The sequence below is a fragment of the Thamnophis elegans genome, chromosome 11 (genome assembly GCF_009769535.1).
Source record: "Thamnophis elegans isolate rThaEle1 chromosome 11, rThaEle1.pri, whole genome shotgun sequence".
In the NCBI taxonomy this organism is placed as follows: Eukaryota; Metazoa; Chordata; class Lepidosauria; order Squamata; family Colubridae; genus Thamnophis; species Thamnophis elegans.
Window position 1 is genome coordinate 53,878,418 of NC_045551.1, and position 12,611 is coordinate 53,891,028.

The window sequence follows — 12,611 nt, forward strand, 5'->3', positions numbered from 1 at the left end:
AAACAACCCTGCCAAAACACACAGTAGAGAGTCACACTGTAATGTTCATCCATTTATTTTAAAATTGCCACTTAGTCCATGAATTTTTCATGCAAAACATTAACTCATGGATGATATAACTTTTACAAAAAGATCCAATTATTTATTCATGCTCCCATCATTGTGCTTTGACAACTTTCAGACAGACACTAGGAACATCACAAATACCCAGATGTGTTAGCAGCACTTCACAACAAGTCAAAATACATGGGAAATGGAAGGAAATGAATCTTTCTCTAGTACTGTGGGGATGTGAACATAATCTTTTGCACACATGTTAATGCAACAATTATTGTTCTACAAAAAACATGAGAATTTGGTTACTGGATGTGGGAAGTCACGCAAACAAGATATATGGAGCAAAGATGTCTCCAGTTCTTTCTCTACTATTTAGAGTTATTGCTACAATGTCCTTTTAATGACTACTTCAGCTTCCACCATGGACAAACAATAGATACAATAGATACAAACTCTAGGTAAATTGCTCCAAACTTGATTGCAGAAAATATGACTTCAGCAACAGAGTGGTCAATGCCTGGAATGCTCTACCTGACTCCGTTGTTACATCCTCAAACCCCCACAGCTTCAACCTTAAACTGTGGACCTCACCCCATTCCTAAGAAGTCTGTAAAGGGGGCATGCATAAATGCACCAGCATGTCTACCATCCCTGCCCTACTGTCCCCATTTATTTGCACTCACTTCTTTGTTTATGTCCATGTTTTTTTTACTGCTATCTTGTACATGTTTGACAAAATAAACAAAATATAAATAAAATGTGACATCCAAAAACATTCTAGTAGACAAGAAAAATGAAATGGTCTCCAGAAGTATTTAAAAACATATCAAAGAAGACCACAGATTCTCATAATATATCTGATCACCTTTTATAATTTGTCCTGTATATTTTATAGCAAGACTTCATTCCCTCCCCAATCTCCAATAGATTGTAAAAATGAAACTGAGGAATTCTACTCAGTTTTCATGCATTTAACATTGTGAAGTCCTCTTCCAAATTGGGTAAAGGTTAACATAGGCTTGCCTCTTTCTGTCTCAATTGATGTTCACATATCAACAATTTACATCCTAATACTATTCTTTTAAGGTGACTGCTTCCAAAATAATTAAGCTTTTTTTTTAGAATTTAGCAACTCACATAGGATCTTAGATAATGTATTACTAGAGATGGCCTCTGGAGTACTGAATGCCTGCAGCCATCTCTGGTGTAACTCATGTTCAGAGACATCAATCACTTTGGTCCTGAGGCTGTTTATGTACCCTGCAAATTTACTGCCTCATCTAATTTATTTCTGAAAACTATTCATACCCAAAATAATAATTGTCTTCAGGTTATTAACATTATTATCCAAAGAAAGGGGGGAAAAGAATGCTGCAGCATATTAACTCAGTGCTGAAAATGATTGGGGGGGGGGGACATAGCTAATTACTACTTGAGTGCTTTCAATCATTTTGCAAATTCAGACTACTATGCAAAAGGATCCAAGATCTTACATATTTGGTATGATCCAGAATAGTACCTTCTGAATTTTGGTATAATAACTATTTTTCTACTCTTTTCCGACTTCCATAATGCACCAAATATGGTGCAGATATTGTCATCTGAAATGTCTTTTAGATCTTCAAATTCTTGTAAAAATGTATATGGAACAGATAATGAATTGTCAAGTGTAACTCAGCAACCTTGGTTATTGTAAGTAAGTGTTGATCTCTTTTCATTATCAGAAAGATTTTACTAAGGTCATTTCAATCGTTGGCAATAAGAAGAGATTCTATTTAGTTCTACGCAGTCAATACCAGTCATGCTGTAACTATACTAATTCCATTGTTTTAGTGGAAAAAGGAACACTGAGAATTAGTTTTATTTACTGATGTAGCTGGAGATCAGAATTCAAATCTTTGCTAAACTTGGGAAATTCATGGAAAGATAAAAGTTTATTTTTCTTTAAAAAAATCAAATTTCTCAAAATCAGAATTTATAAATGCATTGGTCTGTCAACTTCTCAATATATTGTTAAACAACTGTGAAGTTGTTTTGTTATCCTTTATTCATTCATCCCATTTCTGCCCTATAAGGCACAAGGGGGATTATTTCAAAAATGTATTGTGGTAAAATTCTTGAAGATGCCTAATTAAAGTTTGGTTGGATTTGTATCTCCTACATGTTTTACTAGTTTTGCCATTCAGTTCTACATAAAAAAATATAGCAGTTTCAAGCATTTAGAAAATTCCCATTATAGCAATAGCACATAAACTTATATACTGCTTCATAGTGTTTACAGCCCTCTCTAAGCAGTTTACAATGTCAGCATATTTCCCCCAACAATCTGGATCCACATTTTATTGACCTCGGAAGGATGGAAGGCTGAGTCAACCTTGAGCCTGGTGAGACTCAAACTGTAAAACTATGGGCAGCCGGCAGTCAGCAGAAGTAGCCTGCAGTATTGAATTCTAACCACTGCGCCACCATGGCTCTTATGAGATAGATTATTGACAAAACATTTTCCAATGTTTATGTTGAATCATAAAATGGTTTGAATTAACTATGGTTTCCTCAAGTCATAGATATAAACCCATTCATGCCTTCTTTGCATCTCAGTTCTCTCATTCAAACAGAATTAGGGTTGATCTGAAAGATATGATTTGATAGAATCAATCCCTTCGTCAACCTCAGATAAATCTATTCACCAACAGCACTATTATGTAATAGAATAACAGAATTGAAGGGAGATTGGAGGTCTTCTAGTCCAACCCACTGTTCAAGCAGGAGATCCTATATCATTTCTGCCCAACTTCTTCTTAAAAACCTCCAGTGATAAAGCATTCACAACTTGGAAGGCAAAGTTGTTGTGGCCTGCCAGTGGAGCTGGTAGAAGATTCAGATAATGAGGAGGTTGGGGAGGAACATAGGCCATTCTGGAGTCTGGGGAAGGCTCTGACGAGTGCTTTGCATCAGAGGCAGAGATGGGGCCAGGGCTGTCTGGTAGTTATCAGCTGCCTTCAGAGTCAGACATCAGTGAGCCAGACAAACAACTGGACACTGTTCCCAGTGTGCACACAGTTTCCAGACGAAGGGAACAGCTAAAGAACAGGGGCCAACTTGTGAGTAAGCCCACAGTTGGACGGTGAATGGCCCCTCCCATAGGGAATAAAAGAGGTGCGAAAGGGGAGGGGTTGTTTACAGGAGACCATTAGTTCATTCCTGCATTCTTGCCAAGTATTGCGACGTCTGAAAGATATCAGCCTGGCCACTCTCCAAGCCTTATAAAGCTTGGTAATTGTGAATTATCTTGAAAGACTGTGGCAAAAGAAATACTTTGCTGGAGAGGAATTCACTGTAAATTAAATAAAGGTTTTTTTTTTTCAGGACGAGGACTTGGCTTTGTGCTGCTGGGGAAGCCTAGGTCAGAAGAAAAGTGTTCCACTTGCTAATTGTTCCTACTGGCAGTAATGTCTCCTTAGTTCTAGGTTGCTTCTCTGCTTCTCCTCCCCATCTAAATGGATTTGTTTCCATTCACTGCTTCTTGTCTTGCCTTCTGATGCTCTCCTTTGTGACAGCCCCTCAAATATTGAAACAATACTTTAATGTTTTAATGACTTAGTGTTTTAATGGCTGGCCAGCTATCTTCTTAGAATGCACCATTAGTCTAAACGTAATGAAAAACTGCTTCATAATGGAGCAAGTGTTCTGAAAAGCTGTTTGCACAGCAATTGCATTGAACAAACACTTCAATAGCCCTGATGAATTATTTAAAAGGCGCCATCCTTTCGTTTGGCTAAGGGCTAAACCACTCATACACAAATAAACATGTGCACATACGTACCTGCCTTACCCATTTTTCAATCTGCCTTGTAGAGAATCCATTCTTTGCAAGCTTCTAGCTGAAGGTAATGCTACATATGCAGTATACACGTATATATCATTCAACACTTGCCATCTTTCTTTGGCTAAACAAGACGGATGCATTTGCCTGCTTTCATTTGAAAACCAGATAAGTGATTTGTCTGCATTCTTTTCTTTTCCCTGTATTGGCAGACTCATCTGTTTCTCGATGCTATCTATTCACTGAGAAAATGACATTTGAGACCAAACTGAGTCATTTAACTATTGACAATGAAGTCAAGCCAGCAATCATTTTTCGTCCTTTTTCAATGTGGCTTTCTAAGCTTAGCATGAATAATGAAGACACATGAGCTTGCCTTGATGAATGCACACACAGTTGTTGATTGTGGGAGGATGAGCATATATTCCATAAATAATTTGTCTTCTCTTTCTGCTTCCAAGAGTCAAGAGCTTCCTTTTAACATTTCATGATAGGCAATAAGCTGTCTATTAATTAAATCGCTGAATGGCCACTTTTTCTTCTTTTTTGGGAGTAGAAGCATCTGTGACTTTCTATCAAGAAAAAAATGGACATTGTAAGGGGTTGCCTTTTCTATTATGAACTTACTGGCTATTAAGGTCCAGAGACTCTGTTGAAGATGCCCAAAGTTTCAGAGGCTCATATTTCTAGCATATATATGGCGATGTCATGATGCAATTCCATTCTTATATCCATGAGTTTTGAATGCTGAATCCTGTAAGATTATATTAAAATCAATTCTGTTATTATTTATTAGTATTTGTAGGCCGCCCTTTTCCCTGTTATTTTCCTGGGTTTTGTTTGTTTCCTGTTATCTGTTATCTACAATTATCTACCTTTTTCCCTGTGTTTTAGAGCAATTGAATCTCTCTTGAATTGATTATGAGAACATACAGTAGCTTACTTTATCATTGAGAGGTGTTTTTGCTTTTCAATTATGTCTCACACTCCATCAGAATACAGACTTTATAAAGGTAAAGGCTCCCTTTGCACATATGTGCTAGTTAATCCCTACTCTAGTGGGTGGTGCTCATCTCCATTTCAAAACTAAAGAGCCAGCACTGTCAGAAGACTTCTCCGTGGTCATATGGCTGGCATGACTAAATGCCAAAGGTGCATGGAATGCTGTTACCTTCCCACCAAAGGTGGCCCCCTATTTTTTCTACTTGCATTTTTACATGCTTTTGAACTGCTAGCATGGCAAAACCTGGGACAAGTAATGGGAGCTCACTCTGTTACATAGCGCTAGGGATTTAAACCACCAAACTGCTGATCTTTCTGATCGACAAGATCAATGTCTTAGTTACTGAGCCACTGCATCCCTTATAGACTTTATAGGCTGCCTAAATTTTTAATTTACTAATCCTGTGCTTTAATGGGAATTTCAGACAAAACTTTAATCTATTGTTGGAAAAGTTTTTTTTTTTTAAATATATGCAAACAGAAGTATGGAAATTGCTTTGGAGCAATATTCCTGCCTTGGTTTTGGAAAAAAAAATGGGCCTGTTTTTGCAAAAAATGGGCCATTTTTGGGAGGTCCAGAGAGTGCAAAAACTTTTCTTTTAATTGGCCTCTTCAAAACCTTGGTGCATCTTATACTCCAAAAAATGCGGTAATGGGCAAATCTTTGAGAATGATGGATAACAGCAGATTTCATTCATTACGACAATGTGTTATATTCTTCGAACAAACAAATTTTAGTGTTTCCTGCCTGTTTGATCCTGGAGGAATTTATGAAGAGTTTCTTTTAAATCCCTGTAGCACCAGTTTCCTTGAACTCTCAATATGCAAAGGTCTTGCATCCTAGTGCTTGATGCTGCTACTGTCACAATATTTTGTAAAGAATGATGAAGACAGGCACAAATGTAATCTTGGTTGTTGGGAGCTCAAATCTCCTAAACAGCTGTTTTTTTGTTTTTTTTTAGGAGGGATCTTTTCAGAGTTTGTGCATCTAAATTTGTCTGAAGTTTCCCAAAGAAAGAAGATTGGCTTAGCATACCTTTTACTACAATGCGAGAGGTAGAAAAGGCTCAAGCCAAAAGAAATAAACTAGACAAATTGGTTTCCTTCCTGGAAAGCAGCCAAACTCTTTTCCAGCTTTGCTAGAAATCAATGGCCCCGTGAATTAGAAGGTATTTTGCCTTGCATTTAAATAAATCTCCTATATATTTACGCCTACCATGATGGAACAGGCAGAGAGTTATAGGAAGTTTTGGAAAATCTGTCTTTTTTCTTGGAACTTTATTCCTTAAGTTCCTTTGATATTTTAAAGACTATCTTGAAATTGGTTTTTGGTTTGTGCAGACACTTGAGGCCAGATCTTTTTGTGAGGTTGTGGGCCTTCAGTAAAAGATGGTTGTGGCTTCCTTTTCCAAGCATGTGTATGAATGGCCATTTTATTTCATACTCATTCTCGTGACCATTTCAGGTTTTTTTTTCCATACCTCATGGCACGCAGTTCCTAGAAATGGCTTTATCTAGGAATGTCTAGAGCGGTGACTTTAAGCTAACCTTAAGTAGGGGTGGGTTCCTGCCAGTTCTAACTCTTCTATAGAAGAGGTTCCACAAATCTACAGGGCTGTTTAGAACCGGTTCCAGCTCCCTCCCCCCACCCATCCGCACATCATCAAGATGAAGAGCGAGAGGAGGAATTCTGGGAGTTGAAGTCCACAAGTCTTAAAGCTGTCAAGTTTGAACACCCCTGGGTTTTTTTTTCTAAAGGGTTAGGGGTGCAAGGGTCTTGTAACTTGACAGCTTTAAGACTTGCGTGCTTCAAATGCCAGAGTTTCTGAGCCAACATTTTGGTTTCTAAGCAAGAGCGTTGTTAAGTGAGTTTCACCACATTTTACAAATTGGTCACACCCACCTAGTCACATGAATACCAAGCCACTCCCACCCGGTCACATGGCCAGCAAGCCACTCCCATAAAGCAGGCCACACCTACAGAAGAGGTTCTAAAAATATTTAAAATTCACCACTGACTTTAAGCTATGCTGGCTGGAGAATTCTGGGAGTTGAAACCCATAAGTCCTAAAATTGCCAAGTTTGGGGACCCCTGGCTTATGTGGGGTGTTGTTGTTGTTTTTTTACCACAGCAAACCATACTCTCTGGATGCTGCAGATTTTATCTGTGTGTCATTGATTCTCCTGGCAGAGGAATGAAAAGGCTGCCCAAAATAGAACAGCCCTGTTTGCACACATATACTCCCCCCCCCACAAACCAAGTTTACAGAACAGAAATGACAAATCAGTAACAAAAAAAAAACAACCCCTTGTTGATGTGCTTTCTTTCTTTAGCTTTGGCAGATGTCTATTGGGTCTTCAGTTGGCTTTGCTGACCTAGAGCAGATCCCCCAACAAGGCAACCCCCCCCAAAAAAGAATAAATAAATAACAATAAACACGTGCTATTGACAAGACCTATAACTGAAAAGTGCTATACATTTAAAACCTGTTTCTTTTATGGAAATAAAACTATAACTGATGGCCTTGTTTATAACCTCTGCACCTATTGATCACAAAGATTGTCTCTGGCAATATTTATGCCAAAGGAGGTTAGGAAAACCCACTACACTTGATTTTAAAGTGTTGCCTCTCACTGTGTGCATAATATTCCTGAGATTAAAAACTATCCTTCTCCAATTTCAGTCTTTAGAGAGGGATATATTATATGTTTACTGTTATATTATATTAAACATAATACAACATATTACATTATATTAATATTCTGAATCCTCGATGAAGGGAATTGCATTGCATCTGTACGAATGTTTAGAATATTTAACTATCTATCTATCATCTATCTATCTATCTATCTATCTATCTATCTATCTATCTATCTATCTATCTATCTATCTATCTTATGTTTATGTTTATATTAGAGGTGAGAGCTGGGTGCAACCTAATTTAATTTTAATGTAAGCCAATTAGTCCACATTCAAAGTGACAATAAAGTTATTCCAAGTGTAAGACATGGTGGCTCAGTGGCTAAGACACTGAGCTTGTCAATCAGAAGGTTGGCAGTTCAGCGTGTAAGGATTTCCCTAGTGGCATGTAACGGAGTGAGCTCCCGTTAATTGTTCCAGTTTGTGCCAACCGAGCAGTTTAAAAGCACCTAAAAAATGCAAGTAGAAAAATAGGGAGCACTTTGGTGGGAAGGTAACAGCATTCCATGCGTCTTCAGCATTTAGTCATGACAGCCACATGACCATGGAGACATTTTCAGACAGTGCTGGCTCCTTGGCTTAGAAACGGAGATGAGCACTGCTTCTAGAACTGGAAATGACAAGCATGCATGTGCAAGGAAACCTTTAGCTTTACCTAAGTCTTGTTGTGGTGAAGAAATTTAATAAATAAATAAATTCATCTCCCCTGTATTTTCCAATCTAGAGTGCAAATTGAACTGTAATATTTTTCTTAATATTTTTTTTCAGTGCACACTTCAACATAAAATATCCCATCAAATGTAATATATCTTCTTACATACTTACCAATGGTGAAGGGATAGAAAATAACTTGTTCCAGAAGCCTTAATCTGTTTCACAAGCAGATGGCTGGGTTTGTTTTATAGGAGAAAGCCAAAGAAATTTCATTCTCTTTGTTTTGAAGAGGGGAACAAAGATTAATAGTGAATACCGTTTCAGGAGGAAGTTTAGACTTCCTTGATCAAATTGTCTGTTTCCATAAATCCCCAAGTGAGCAGAAGTGAACACTTCTAGTTCAAAAATATTCTTCGGTTTCATTGTGTACATGAAACATCTGAGGACTCCACATAATTGTTCCAAAATATTCAAGTCAGGGTATTGTGATGGAAAATCCACAACTTTTATCTATCTTTATTATTGTTGGATGTTCTTATATGAAGGTAAATTGCCTATCATATATCATATCACACACTTTTCAGCTTTATTTTTTTTCATTGACTGAGGGGATATTATGGCATTTAGCATAATCCATTCCTTGTTCCACTTGCCCAATGTGGCCACAGATTGCCACACCAAGAATAATATAAGTAATGCATATTTAATTTTTGTTTAGGTGGGGGGGGGTTTCCCTTTAAATGTTCTATTTTTTCTCTTTCTAAATGTATTTCATGGGACACATATTAATTCATCCTTCCAAATGCTTTCATCCTTCTGTCACAATTTTCTTTTGCATACATCAGGTGATTATGAGGTCAAAGAATAGGGTTTCTTCTCATAATTCTCCCATTGTTCTATAAGAAACACTATTCTGTGGTATTTGGAAAACTTCTTTAATGTCAGCTATATATTTTTTTCCAGCAGTAATCTGCAGTGATGTGTTGGAATTGCTTTGAAATTTTCATTAGCTTTGACATAGTTCTGTCAGAGATTTGTCATGGTCCTTCAAATCTTCCTTGATTTCAATATTTTCATGTTACTTCAATTTCTTAACAAAGTTTCTAGCAGGTAAAATTGCTAACAGGAAGCATTTTAAATTCCTGTAGAGGTGAGCACTTTTAAATGCTCCAATTGCTGCTTGAAGGGACACATGATTGTTGAAAGAAGACAGATCATCACCACCTGAGAATTTTTTTAAAAAAAATCACAGTATTTGTTAACTTGTAAAAATGTTGATATTGATAGTTTTTGAACATTATGGACAATTGAATAGAATACTTTATTGGCCAAGTGTGATTAGACACACAAGGAATTTGTCTCCAGTGTATAAGCTCTCAACAAAACCACAAGGTAATCATAATCATAATGAAAAGTAATACTAACAGATAATATTAAATAATAACAATAATAATATCAATAAGAGAAAGTAGTGGAATAGTTGAACAGGATAAAAGTAATTCATACCTACTAAATGGGTAAATATTCTTAGACATAAGACAGTACTTTGGGAATGAGGTGTTCAACTGAGTAGTGGCACAAGGAAAAAAAACCCTGCTTCTATTCTTCTTATGAACAATTGCACAGTAAAATGAATGAATGAATGAATAAATAGCTCTCTGCAACATGATACATTTCTCTTGGTTCCAACCAGCTTCCATCTCTTATCTCATCAAATTCCAATTGGAATTCCCATTGGGAGCTTGATCTGTTTTTGAATACATCTTCCTAATTTTTTTCCCCAATTTACTTTCACTATTGTTTCTTTCACTTCTTTCCTTTGCTTTCATTCCACGTTCACCTTTCTCATCAGCATCAATTCCTGATGGAGTAAAGTAAAGTAAAGTAAAGTAAAGTAAAGTAAAGTAAAGTAAAGTAAAGTAAAGTAAAGTAAAGTAAAGTAAAGTAAAGTAAAGTAAAGTAAAGTAAAGTAAAGTAAAGTAAAGTAAAGTAAAGTAAAGTAAAGTAAAGTAAAGTAAAGTAAAGTAAAGTAAAGTAAAGTAAAGTAAAGTAAAGTAAAGTAAAGTAAAGTAAAATAAAATAAAATAAATCAAGTCTAGGGATGACATGATAAGCAATGTTCCAATATTTGAGAGGCTGCTACAAAGAAAAGGAGGTCAACTCATTTTCCAAAGTATCAGAGGGCAGGACAAGCAACAATGGAGGGAAACTAATCAAGGAGAAAAGTAACTTGGAATTAAGGAGAAACTTCCTAACAGTGAGGACAATTAACCAGTGGAACAGCTTGCCTTCAGAAATTGCCTTCACTGGAAGCTTATAAGAAGCTTATAAGATGGCCACTTGTCTGGAATGCTACTGGGTCTCCTGCTTGAGTAGGTAATTGGACTGGAAGGTCTCCAAGGTCCTTCCAACTTGGTTATTCTGTAATTCTGTTACTTATATATTTATTTGAACTGCCTGGATTCCTGATTTCCCACTATTGACAGCCAAGTCCATATGCATGTTGACATTTCTGGGTAAAATAGAGCCGAGGTGGCGCAGTGGTTAAATGCAGCACTGCAGGCTACTTCAGCTGACTGCAGTTCTGCAGTTCGGCTGTTCAAATCTCACCGGCTCAGGGTTGACTCAGTCTTCCATCCTTCCGAGGTGGGTAAAATGAGGACCCGGATTGTTGTTGGGGGCAATATGCTGACTCTGTAAACCACTTAGAGAGGGCTGAAAGCCCTACGAAGCGGTATATAAGTCTAACTGCTATACTGCTGTTGCTATAAAATAGAATTTGTAATGTAGACTTTATTTTTTAAGTCAAGCTAACTTCTTGTTCATATTTCCCCTCAATTTATACTTTGATGGAAAAGGTTTGACCTTAGAACATAAGGTGGCCTCCATCAATCAGTCGATCTACCCATTAAAGAGATTAAACCTTGCGGTCCTGGTGAAAACGAAGGCCGCTTTATTTGAAAAAAAGTTGATTATTCAGGCAAGATGTTAAGCCGGTAATTAGTGTGCAGATGCCAAAAGCCTTACCAGGAAAAAATAAGCAATTGAAACAGATGTTGGGACACCTGCACTGCTGTAACTGCAGGCATCACTCATCTGAAAACAATACCGAAGTCAGCAGACTCTGAAGACTCCATCATGGAAATGAGGCGAACAGCTAGAACTGAGATCTGGATGAGAAACAAATGTCCAGATGGACAAGCCAGGAACATGGGAAGTGAGATAAGCATCTGGGAGAAATCTCCTCTATAATGCAGTGAGACATCTCAGAATAAACTATATACATATGTACAAAGGATTTAGAAACAATGACAGTGATAGGTTGTGATGTAGCCATATTTATAAAAGCAGGAGGCAGTCAAAACATCTTTAAAACAGAATGAAACTCTTTCCAGTCTTGTTTTTAAAAGTGATATAATGCATATGTGGAACTTCTGAGGTCAGAGCCTGAGCTCTCTGCCAGCACAAATCAGCTCCTGAGCTCAGTTTTCGCTCGCAGAGGTTGGAGGAGGCCAGCTCTTTACCTGTCCTTTAAGCCTTTGGTGCTTCCGTGCATGTGCATGGCATGTACGAGGCCTGTGTGACGCTCCGCCAAGCAGCTGGAGCATTGCGGAGGCTTGCGGAAACGTCACAGGCAAGTACGATGCATGCGCGTGAAGTGCAAGTCCCTGTGGGTGACACCGGGGCTGTTCCAATTGTACTGGTTGGAACGGAATCCGGAACTCACCACTGCATCAAACAGTCCCTAAATAAAAGGTTGTAAGTCAAGGACTGCCTGAAAGGCTTCAAGTCATCCGTGCAGCTTGACCTGAATTATCAAAAGAATAGCCAAACCATTGGCATAAAGAATGGGAAGAGGGCCATGGGCAAGTGATAGAGAGAGAAATTCTGGTGTAGCAAAGACTTCAACCATATTATTTGTCTACATAACAGTACTGGGATAAGAATACAGCCTTTTTTATACTTTTTCTTTCTTTTTTTAATAAAAGTTTTTTTTTTTATTAAACACAAATTAAAATGTTGGACACAGTGTAAAAAGTCCTGGCAAAATCTATGCCATACATGCTAAGATATCCGGTTATACATTTTTGCCACCCTGATTTTTAACACTTGATCCATTCCATATTTACAAATATAAAAGTATCCTATTTCCAACCCGGTTGCTTTGTATTTATCTTATACATTCTCGCAATTATCATTTCCTACATAAATCTAGTATCCATTCTATGAATCTTAGCCCTAGCCTATTTTGAGCTTTACCTTTTATATTCCAACCATCAATAAAATTTATCCCAGATCTTGTAATATTCTGATTCATCTTTATTCTTCAATTCCCACATCAATTTATCCATTTCAGCGCAAATCAATATTTTC